Source organism: Octopus bimaculoides, chromosome 2 (assembly GCF_001194135.2).
Source record: "Octopus bimaculoides isolate UCB-OBI-ISO-001 chromosome 2, ASM119413v2, whole genome shotgun sequence".
NCBI lineage: Eukaryota > Metazoa > Mollusca > Cephalopoda > Octopoda > Octopodidae > Octopus > Octopus bimaculoides.
In genome coordinates, this window is record NC_068982.1 from 162,622,158 (window position 1) to 162,635,431 (window position 13,274).

At 33.4% G+C, this 13,274-nt stretch overlaps 1 protein-coding gene across 6 annotated transcripts in view; it reads right to left on the reverse strand.

The window, feature by feature from the left end:
- Positions 1 to 13,274, reverse strand: part of LOC106875263 (rab GTPase-activating protein 1) — a 120,644-nt gene that overhangs the window by 42,430 nt on the left and 64,940 nt on the right. The gene's annotated exons all lie outside the window — the stretch shown is intronic.

The window sequence follows — 13,274 nt, forward strand, 5'->3', positions numbered from 1 at the left end:
ATATTTCAATAAGTAACAATGATCGATCTATCTGATTTCAAAAAAAAAACAAATTGTTGGAAGAGGATAGTTGGAACTCAGTCACTAAAACTGCTGTCATGTTGCCATTCCAAAACCAAGGTAAAACCTGCTCTGGCAAGCATAATTTTGAATGGACGACAAAGACTACAGAACAGTGAAGTATAGTGTATCAAATAACCACTGAATTATGGCAGCAAAAGTGACAACAGAGCTAAACCAACATTTTTGTGAACAATGTGTTAATTAAAAGCATTTGATCTGAGCTCCATAAAGTTGGATACCTGGGAGGAATGTAATTGCTAATCCTGTCCCCCATCAACATTGATAAGTAGAAAATTCAATGTCTAGGCTATCAGAAGTGGTCAATGGCTCATTGAAACAAAATTTTCTCTGATGAATCATCCCTTTTTCCCCAATTTAGAGCAAGTATATGTCTATCCAAAGAAGTCTTCAACCCTAACTATTTAGTCCCTACCACGAAGTATGGAGGTGTTCTGTAATGATTTGGGCAGCCATATCATGGAATTCTCTTAGCCCTTTAGTTGTTCTACATGGAAGAGTTAATGGCAAGGACTTTTTGAAAATTTTGGTTAATTACGTCCATTTTGTTGTATAAACATTCTACCTGATGGTAGCACAGTCTTCCAGGACAATTATGCACTAATTCTCATGGCTAATGTCATTCAAAATTCATATGAAAAGCACAAAAGTCGAGTAGGCCACTTGGATTGCTTCCCACCCCAATCACTGGATCTCAGTATAATAAAATATTTATGGTACATTTTGGAGAAGCAATTGAGGAGTTGCTTTCCTCTGCTCTTGTTGCTGAAAGAGCTAAAGCAGGTTTTACTTGAAAAATGGCTAAAGATTCCCCTAACATTAAAGCTGTTATTGATGCCAAAGGTAGACCAACCCCATATTAAATAATAAAACTTCCATTTAACAAGGTGTTTCCATTATTTTATCCAACTACACACACACACATATATATATATATAACACAGGGACATGTTTTACAAAATTCTTGATACGAAATCATGTGTTGTAATTTTATAATGTACTTCATGCTGCCAATCAAAAATTAATACATAAATTTACTAATTAATTGACTAATTGTCAAATTAATTGATCATAAAACTGAAATGAAATAACTAGAACATATATCTTAACTTTTCACATCCTTTTGAAACTTATCTAAGTTAAAAAAGTTCAGTACTGTGATGATTGTTTACAGAATAAAAATAGATACAAGAGATTAGAGTTTTCTCCCTTGCAACAGAGAGTGCTACACTTACTTTAAAATGAATGTAAACAAGATTAGTGTTTGTGTAATGTTGTATGTTTCAGGATTGGCCAACTGATGCAGTCTCATGCGGTATTATGTCCTACAGGAAATTAAGAGTTATCTGGAACATGATCTCTCCCAAAGTGAAAGAATCAAACTGTCAATTAAACCACATGCACTGTATTTCACATCAGTTTTATTATTAATTAACTAGATAATTAATTTAGCAAGTCTCTACTTGATAAAAACTGTAGTGGAACACATCAGTGCATGTGCTTGAATTGGCTGTATGACTCTCCCAAAGTGCCACAACAAATATATATGTATGTGTATATATGTGTGTGTGTGTGTGTGTGTGTGTGTGTGTGTGTGTGTGTGTGTGTGTGTGTGTGTGTGTATATATATATATATATATATATATTGCAGTGGGGATGTGTGTGTGTGTATGTATATATATATATATATATATATATATATATTGCAGTGGGGATGTGTGTGTGTGTATGTATATATATATATATATATATATATATATATATTGCAGTGGGGATGTGTGTGTGTGTGTGCATACAGATATGTATAAATGTGTGCATGTTTATCTGATAGTGACATCTTATAAATTTATATATTCTCCTAAGAATATATATCAAATGTAAACAATAACCTTTCAAAAGAGAAGAGTAGGAAAGCAACTAGACAGAAAATTATATGAATGAGAAGTATGTCAACACTCAGTGTTTTAGATGTGATTAAAGTTGATACTGGTTGAAAGAGATAATACTTGCTAGATATATCACAAGGTATATGTCATTGTAGTGGGTGCTGATGAAATGAAAAAAAAAAAAAGACTTCCACTACAGAATGTTACTGTGAGACAGAGAAACAACAGAAAATTTTTAATCTACACCTCTTAAGAGCTTATGTCTGAAACTTTAGTACAAGTGCAAATTGGGACCAGAAAAGAAATGACTACCTTGCAACACTTGAACAATCCTTGCTCATTATTCTTTTTGTTAAATATTTTGCCCTTGAGCCTGTATTATTAATGCCTCAATAACTAGATTAATAGAACACTGAGTATTTTACTATAGAAAATAATGGTCTTATCTCAGCTCATCACACACTTCTCTTTAATCATGTATCTGTGTAACTCTCTCTTTTTCACCCACTGGGAACACAATAAGTGCCTAATAAAATATTGTTGTTGTTAACCACAGGTCAGCACTGATCAAGCAGATCTAAGCACAGCAAACCAAGAGCACAGTATCCAATGTGTCCACTTGTAAAATGGTAGGGTACAATCAGGGGTTTGAGAGAGATTTGGCCATTACTTCTAGCAAGTCAAACACACACATTGAGACTCCATTGACTCAAATAAAATATATATATATAACCATGGTTGAAATAAAGTATATTTCACCATTGAACATAATTATGTATATCATCATGGATTATTACAAAATATATGTCACAACAGTGTGATTAAATATATATCCACAAGTAGTTGATAGCTTCCGTTACCTAGGTAACCAAGTCAGTAGTGGGGGAGGATGCGCTGAAAGTGTAGCTGCTAGAATAAGAATAGCCTGGGCAGAGTTCAGATTGCTCTTACCTCTGCTGGTGACAAAGTGCCTCTTGCTCAGAGTAAAAGGCAGACTGTATGACACATGTGCACGAACAGCCATGCTACATGGCAGTGAAACATGGGCCGTGAGTGCTGAGGACATGCGTAAGCTCGCAAGGAATTAAGCCAGTATGCTCCGATGGATATGTAATGTCAGTGTGCATATTCAACAGAGTGTAAGTACCTTGAGAAAAAAGTTGGACCTAAGAAGCATCAGATGTGATGTGCAAAAGAGACGACTGCACTGGTATAGTCATGTGGTGAGAATGAATGAGGATAGCTGTGAGAAAAAGTGCCACACCCTAGCGGTTGAGGGAACCTGTGGAAGAGGTAGACCCAGGAAGAACTGGGATGAGGTGGTGAAGCACAACCTTCAAACATTAGCCCTCACTGAGGCAATGACTAGTGACTGAGACCTTTGGAAATATGCTGTGCATGAGAAGACTCGGCAAGCCAAGTGAGATCATAACCCGTGGCCTTTGCCAGGGGTGTAGCCAGCGTACCTTTCCTTCATTGGACACTAAACTCTGCTTGCGAAGACCTGTTGAGGCAAGTCAAAGTCAAATCAAATTTGCAAATTCGATGACTGGCACCTGTGCCAGTGGAGCGCTAACAGCAACATCTGAGCGTGATCGCTGCCAGAGCAGCTGACTGGCTTCCGTGCCGGTGGCACGTAAAAACCACTATTTGACAAGACACAAATAACCAGTCAGGGGTATAAATCGAATATTCAATAGCAGATCACAGTTGTAACTCTTCAACAACAGATTCCTGATTCTAAGAATAGTCATCATAAAACTAATGTTATGATGGGTCAAATCACAGCAGACCCATTTATAACTTAAATCAAATGTAAGTAACTGGTGGTAGTTGAGCCAACATGTTCCAGTTGACTGGTAATATTTGACACTGGTAATAACTTGTCAACTCATGGAAGAAATCACTGATTGGGTCCTCTCGTTTTCTTTCATGTTGATTTTTTAACACCCAAGTTAGCCCTGATCCATTAAATGAGTTCTAGCCATGATCAACCCATCTATTTCAGGCAGCGTATCTAGGAGACATTATCCAATATGACTTCCTTTTTCAAGACATTCACCTGATTGTAATTTGAGTGGTGTTTGGTTGCTATTTCTAGCAGGTCAAGTAACCGTGTAGAAGCTCCCTTCCTTTCTTATACTGTTTTTCCTTTCTTTTCTCACTCTATAAAATCAATATCTAATTTTACAAATATGGTTATATATCTTTATACCTAAGTACTTCATAATTTCTCACAGTTGAGATTGTTTCTTTATTGCCTACTATTTCTGTGAAATCATTCTGAAGATGTGTGTGTAAACACAAAACAGTTAGCCACTGTCAGCTCAAAATCAAAACAAATAAAATGTTCTATGCTTGAAAACATTGAGAACTTTAATAAAAAAGAAGATAATTGAATAGCCATCTCCTTGATCATTTTATGAAGATTATCTAATATGTATACAAATATAAATCAACTGCTCAGTTACGAGGGCATGTATCTATATTATTTATCAAACAGCACTTTGTTATCGTCTTCTCCCAATATAAACACACATACACACAGCATATACACACCTGCGATAGAAAAGGCATTAACTATTTAAGTTAAGTATTTCTATCCTCTGCATAAAAATAACAAAAATATTAGAATATACTTGTTTCTAACAATGCAAATGGAATGCCAATAAGCTGTACAGTTAATTTGAGCAACAAAATCTCAGTAGAACAGAAAGAACTTTCCTTTCCACTGAAGAAACACCAGATGAGATGAATAGCTAATTATATAACAGATATAAGTACAAATGGTAGAAGGTTCAATCTCAGTGTAACAGAACACAGAGAATACAATGACCAACTTTTGAAAGTTGAAACCACTGATAACTTCAATCTAGGTTAATCACCACAGAAATAATTAAGCAGCTTGAAAATAATCAAGATAATTCTGACAACTGAAATATTAGAGAGAAATGCATGATTTTAAATTACTTGATTTTTGTGGCCCCAGTAAATTTAAACAACACTGAAAAATACATTAGATTTTTTTTTTGTGTGTTAACCCAACAGATTTATGTAATATTTGAAATATGTGTTACCCCAGTCAATTTTTGAAATCTCTAAATTGAGATTATACAAAAAACAATTCAAAGAAATTTTCTTTTTCCATTCTTCACATATATTTTGATTTAGATGGATGAAAAATCTTCATACTTTTAAAAAGGGTAGTTAGCATTTCAGATTTCATGCAATGTAAACAAGGATAAAGAATAAGATTATTTGATTGTGTGAATGGAAAGTAAGTATCATCATTAGTAAATAATAAGTTGAAGGGACAAGCTAATTGTTAATTTAAGTATACAAACAGACTCCATTTATTGTTTAACAAATATGCATTGCAGCAAGACAGACTAAAGTTGACTTATTGCATTGCTTATACATTCATGTTAACTACAAGCAAGACAAACAAGTTGCCAAGTTCTATTCTCTGAAAGTCAAGTTTGCAATTAACAGAGAACATGAAAGAGAAATATCAAAAGAGAGCAATGGGTTAGGAATTGTAGTACATAACTGGAAGAAGGTTTGTATCAACTGTCAAGGGTCTGAGGGTTAAAAACTAGATTAGAAATTCTGAAAATGAGCAGACAACACAGTGTGGAAAACATGCAGATAAAATAATATCACCTTTTTGCCTAAAACTTGAGAGGAAACAGAATTAATGCAGTTTATTGAATGATATTGCAAAACAAAGACATTTCAAAATAGCTGATGACAGAAGAATAATTCTATAATTTAGTGATCACAAAAATCAACAAATAATCCAAACAAAATTTAATCCATAATATTTAGAAATTTATTAAAAAAATTAGATCATTTTATTCTCAGAAATAATAATAATAATAATTTTAATAATAATAATAATTTTAATAATAATAATAATAATAATAATAATAATAATAATAATAATAATAATAGTTTCAAATTTTGCCACAAGGGCAGCAATCTGGGGGGAGGGGATGAGTCAATTACATCAACCCCAGTGTTCAACTGGTACTTATTTTATCGACCCCAAAAGGATGAAAGGCAAAGTTGACACTAGCAGAATTTGAACTCAGAACAGAGTGATGAGTGAAATACCACTAAGCATTTCATCCAGCATGCTAACAATTCTGCCAGCTTGCCACCTTAATAACAATAATAACAATAACAATAATAATAATAATAATAATAATAATAATAATAATACCACAGCACATACCCAAGGCGCACAGAGCTGCGCTCGGTAGTGAAGTGAAAGCACGTTATAAAAATAAAACTACTGAATAATAATAATAATAATAACAATAATAATAATTGGCACAAGGCCAATGATTTTTAAGGGAGAGGGTAGGTCAATTACACTCGTCCCAGTGCTTGACTGGTATTTATTTTATCAACCTCAAAAGGATGAAAGACAAAGCTGAACCCAGCAGCACTTGAACTCAGAACATAAAGACAGGCGAAATGCTGCTAAGCATGTAATCCAGCATGCTAATGGTTCAAAATGCACGCTATTATCAAATTAGTTTTAGCTATATAAGTTTATTTTACTGTTTTTATGAGTTTCAGAATAACCTAAGTTATTCAATCGTTGGACATTCAAAGTTAGTCACTCTAAAAACTTGTGTATTATGGAATACAAAACTCTACTAATACAGTACTATTTCTCTTCTATTAACACTTTACAATTTCTGCTCTGCTAACACAGCACTATATCTGTTCTAGTAACATAATACTATGTCTACTGTACTAAACACAGTACAACATCTACTCTCTAGTAACGCAAAATTAGTTCTATTCTATTACTATAGCACTAGCTCAACTCTTCTGACACAATACTGTCTACTATGAAGCAAGATTGCAAGACAGTGTAACATTGACCCCAATATTTTAATTCAGTGATGGAAATAACAACCAATGACTGAAACATTACAGCATTAATTGATAAGTAAACATATTAAACGAACAGTATTGAATTAGGAGTGCAGTATGGAGAGGCAGATGTTTCACAGGTAAGATGAATAATCAAAAGTTCACTGCATACACTGGATTTATTTACACCTGATATATCAATAAGTGAAATGGGAGGATGATCTTGATGAGCAAAAGTGGTGAGGGAAGTGAATGGACAAAGAGTAAGAAGGAAACAATATCAAAGGAATTCTATAAAAGCAGACATAGACAGCAAAAACATAAAAGAAGTCTAATGATTTTTTTATCTTTTTTTTATCTTTTACTTGTTTCAGTTATTGGACTGTGGCTGTGTTGAAGACAATGTGTTGAATGAATTGACCCCAGTACTTTATTGGGTTTTTTTAAAGTCTGATATTTATTCTATCAGTCTCTCTTGCTGAACTGCTAAGCTACAGGGTTATAAACAAACCTAAACAGTTGTCAAGTAGTGGTAGTGGGGAACAAACACAAAGGCACACATATGTCCATGTACGTGTGTGTGTGTGTGTGTGTGTGTGTGTGAGGTGTGTGTGTGTGAGGTGAGGTGTGTGTGTGTGTGAGAGGTGTGTGTGTGTGTGTGTGTGTGTGAGGTGTGTGCGTGTGTGAGGTGTGTGTGTGTGTGAGGTGTGTGTGTAACAGGTTTCCACACAGTTTCTATCTACCAAATCCACTCGCAAAGCATTAGTCAAACTGGAGCTATAATAGAAGCCACTTGCCCAAGGTGCTGTGTAGTGGGACTGAACACAAAATCATGTGGTTGCAGAGTTAGCTTCTTTACATGCTTAACATGTAAAGAATTTTCAAATAAGTTCATGACACCTATAGACTGATTACAAATTAACTGCTAAGAATGTAATTGATATTAAATATTGAAGTGTTTATAACATTGTATTAAAACTGCTGTACTTGGTTAATTATTTGATTACAGGGTTACTTCCAATTGCAAATGTCACTATGCTAGACATTGGAGGAATAGCTTGTCTTTTTGTGAACAGAGACTGACAATGCTGTAGATAAAATAATTTATACAATTTGGGATGCCAAGGCACTCTGTAGGAAATCTGGTAATACTGTCACCTGGATAACAATATATACAAACTAAGTTCTGTCAGTGGGTTTTGTTTTTCTTTTTTGTACCAATTTAAAGTTTATAATAAATTACTTCAACTATTGTTCCAAGTTGAAGAAAGAAATAAAATAAAAGAAATGTTATCAAACACCAGAAGAGACAAAAAGCTACTGACACACAATAATAATAATATTAATAATTATATTAAAGCCAAAGTGAATCAGGAAATATTTTACTAAAATATACACAGTCCAATCAAAATATTCTCATGCTTATTTTATATAATTTCAATAATATCCCTGGAAAAGTGGGGTGTATAATAAATGTTTGCTATAGATATGTCACAGAAATTTAAGCATGAATAATCTCAACTTCAGGGCATGAAGAACATAAAGTAAATTTAGCTACAAAAATTTTGTCAATATTATTGATTTTGTAAAATGAAATATAAAAAATTTATTAAATGGATTCAAGTACAACAGACTGAATATACTAAATATATTATTACACAAACTGCAACATAACTGAACATGCTATAACATATCATATCATTATATTGATATTAATGTTGTGTTATTATATTAGATATCAATGAAGTATATTGCTGTGATAACCTTGTTAGTAAAAAAAATACTCTAAGCATCAATTATTAGAAACCTCCTTTAAACCAGGTATAATTTATATTTCTGCCAAGAGAGCAGGTTTTCTGTGATATTAGATAATTCTACACCTGAATCTAAATCAATTTAATACCTTAAAATCAAATATTGACCTATGCCAACACATTTCATACTTGCCAAATGGTCAAGGTTAATAGTTTTTTACTGCCAATTTTTTTTTTTTGTTATTGATTTTAGGAAGCCGGAATCATATATGAAAAGGAACATTTAGTAAAGAACTAAATAACAGAATAGTGATTGAATGTCACAACATCCCAGCCTATAAATCTAAGGCATTGTATCTATTTCAGAAAACAATGTTAAATAGGTAAACATTAAGCAGATAAAATACACTGTTTGACTAATTAAATATGTGAGGATAACAACAACTACAGCTGACCTAGAGTAGATGCTGAAAATATACCAGTTTACGATAGTATATATAGCAGCCATATATATACAAATAAATCAAAAGCTTTTTTTCTTTTTTATAGTTACTATAAAGGGAAAATTCAACATCTAACTAACATGAAAAATAAATGATCTCTCTGGATGGAAAGACTAAAATTATGTAGCATCAAGAATCAATTTTCAAATTCTCCTAAATGGAAAATAATGTATAAATGATTTTCAACAGCAAACAAATACTAGACTTTTTATCTTTTAAAAATATAGTATAATAGTTGTAAAATTGATAACAATAAATTTTAACAACTACTCACGTAATAACATATCCTGCTGATCAATGAGAAACATAAGAATTAATATTAACATCAGCTAACAGATGAGGACATGAAAAAAATTTCCTGGTTTGATTGATATGTAATCATAATTGTTGTGTTGAAAATAAACATTTTAGTTTAAAGACAATAAAGTGATAAGGTCTCAAATTACTAGTGCAGTAACACACAACTATATTCATAAAGTTCACACTTGTTTATCTCTTAGCAGCTAAATATCTCAGCTTACTATTGAGAGGCAAAGGACCTAATTAGATGAGAGGCAGGAGAGGATAAGATTAACTAGTTATAAGAGACTTTACTGCAATCAGATAATATCAGATTCATGCACTCAGATACTGACACTTTCCTGAAAACAAATTAATATTGTAAATATTTTATTCTCTTTTCTGTATTTTACTTTGTGTTGTTGCTGTTGTTTCATTTTTACCCTAATTTTCTAAAGAAATATAAGAGTTCTGTCTCAGAGCTAAACTATAATTTCAATGTTCATGAACTAAAATAAACAAAATTTCTAGTCATGGAAATAAGTTAACTATTCACTTGATTTTATGTTACATTGAGTTACAAATCCTTGTTGATTATCATGTACAGTTACTCTCAGAACCACCAACTCCATCTCTATAACAGTGTCACTGCTAACTAACTGTACCTTGTTGTCAACATAGCTGTCAGAAGTAAATTTTGTGTCCTGCCAACATAACTGAGTCACTATCAGCTGTATTCTTCCATATTACTAATTCAGTTTGGGATAATATAAACATTCTTAAGTGAGATTCAGCTAATCTACTGGATCACATGGGTCTAAGTTCAAATCTTACTATGCCACTGTGTTACATAACTTTGAACATTAACATTAATGCTGTTATTATTCCATCTTACTACACTGACATACTTATATACACAAGGAGGCTTCTACATAATAACTTGACCTACCAGAAATAGCAACCAAATTTCCTTCTAATCACACTCTAGTATCTTAAATGAAAGAGACATTGGATGATAATATAAATCTAAAAACACAATGTCTAAATAAAAGACAGGATGATGACAATTTGAACAACTTTGAAAGGACTTCTCCTTTTACTGGATATACATGTGCAAATCCATTAATATCCACAGAATTTATATGTGTGTGAGTGTGTGTATACATATATATATATTGATCATCTCTAATTCTTGCCAACAGAGATAAATAAGCTTCACTGGTGAAATCTAACAAGATCAAAATGTATCTAATGCTTTCACCAGTTAGCCTGCTTTAAAGACAAAATCCTCTCTGAATTAATTATCTTATTTTCCAAATATTAGGACTGGCTGATATTACTGGGGGGGTTTTCTTTCTTTTTTTTCCTTGTTTGTTGTTTTTAGAGTTTAAACACTCATAGAGAGAGTTTTTCTCTTCTAATCACAAGGATAGTTTCAGTTAAAGTTTTCCACTGACTATATTACCTACATGAGACTACCATAATAATCCTTTCTGCAATCAGCAGAAAGCCTGAAATTTGTGGGGAGGGGGATAGTTGATTACATTGATCCCCAGTGCTCAACTGGTGCTTATTTTATCAACCCTGAAAGGATGAAAAGCAAAGTCAACCTCAGCAACATTTGGACTCAGAATGTAAAGACAGAAAAAAAATGTTGCCAAGCATTTTGTCTAGCATGGTAATGGAGTCTGCCAACTCACAACCTTAGACTACCATAATAATGATGATGTAGTTTGTTGATAGCAAAGTAAAGTTGGTTGTGACAGTTATGTTAACTGGAGTTAATAGTGAGCTGTGCTGATGTAACAATAAAGATAATGGTGATTCAGTTATGTTGACAGGACGATGACATAATCATGCTGAAAGCGTTACAGCTAATAGTGACACAGTTGATAGTAAAGTATGGCAGATTGACACAAATATGTTAAATTGTAGTACAGCTAACAGCAACACAGTTACATCAGGACAGGACACTACAACTGGAGGTGACAGTTTGTGACATGTTAAGAGGACAATACAGCTAATAGTGACGTAGCATGTTTACAGGACAGTATTGCTGTCAGTGGTGCAGTTATGTTGACAGGAGAACACTGCTGGTGGTGACAATTGTTTAGAGGACAACACAGCTGGTCTGTAGTAGTTAGTGACAATAGAGTTTATTGTGACAGTTTTGTAGACAGGACAGTACAGCCAAGGTAACACAGTTATGTCAATTGGACTTAATAGTGGTTGTTGCTGATGTCATCATCATTTCCACGATGGCTGAAATTAATGAGAACCGAAAGCTTCACACCCAATCCTTGCTAATGTTTAATATATTTTGGGGAGAAAATTATTGTATAATGTTGGGAATATCAGTAGTTCAGTAAAAAGGATTTAAGCAGTAATCAATATCTCTACAATAGTGGCACTGCCAGAATGTTTTGACCAAGTGTTTCTTAAAATGATTTATTCCAGACACTACACCTAGAAAATGGTCAGTAAGTAAAACATCAATATTCTTGACCTCTGTCCAATAATAGAAGCAATCATTATATTCTTGTTGAGAAAGAAAACTTTGCAGGAAATTACCTTCCTCAAGCTAATCATCAACTACACTATCATAATCAGTATCATTTCAAGATCTGATTGTTCATGTTGTTATTGCTGGTGTCTAGACTTCGATCAGCACTGATCCAACAGACTTACGTTACAGCTGTGACCATCCCATCTTTTTAACAGACATAATATATTTACAACTACAACATCTCATGTGTCCTTCTTTGTTTAAGATGGTGGGGCATGAGTTCAGAAGGGAAATCTGGTTGCTATTTTTAGTAGATTGAATGACCACAGAGCAGTTTCCTCTTTTCCTACTAGTGTCAGCTGAATACATCTGTAATATCACACATTTTTATGCATCCCAATCTTGCATCTCATATGCATGGGTCAATGTTTTCAACTTTCAACCAACTACAGTTCCTCTAATCTATCTCTACAGAAAATAATTCTTTTCTAACCAACCTAAGCCTGCAGTCACAATGATTACAGCTACCAACTTAATGCTACCTACATCATAAAAACCTTATTAGTCTACCTAATTTAGTCAGCACAGGAAAATTTACACTATGAATACTTCACAGTTGAATAGTTGGCAATAGGCCATTGATCTATACAAATATTTTGGTGTATGTGTGCAAGTATGTGTGCATATAGGTGTGTATATATATATAAGAATATGTCAGTGCCTGTATGTAAGTATTTTATGTAAAAGTATATGTATGTGTGTAAATATAACCAAAAAACATGCTCCAGAATGTTGACCAAGGATGAGAAGTGTAATATTAGAATGGTCCAGTAATATTCAAAAAAGACAACTTAATTGTAAATTCAATGTTTGCAATTACATGAATCTATATGAAATGTTAAGAAGAGGAAACCAGTCCATTGTTAGTAACTTTTCTCATTATAGGAATTGAACTCAGTACACAAAGTCAACAAAGCACACTTTAGTACTATAGAGTTGCCACTACATCCAGCAGTGTATTATGCTACACAAAATACATCCAGATAAGTGGACTCAACCATTAAAATATACTGCCTGCACCATGGACAAAACACACCCATTGTTAGGAATATACACTGCTGCCTTTATGATTGCATCTTATTAAATTATACTTAACCAATGTTTATAGATATATAGTATTAATAGTTAGGGGGTGCCAGCATAGAAGGCAGACGTTAAATGATGATGATGATGATAATGATGATGGGAAACCTTTTTCAGTTTCCATCTACCAAATCCATTCAAAAGACTTTGGTTGGGCCATGGCTATAGTGGAAGACTCTTGCCCATAGTGCCATGCAATGGGGCTAAATCTGAAAATAAAAGGCTGGAAAGC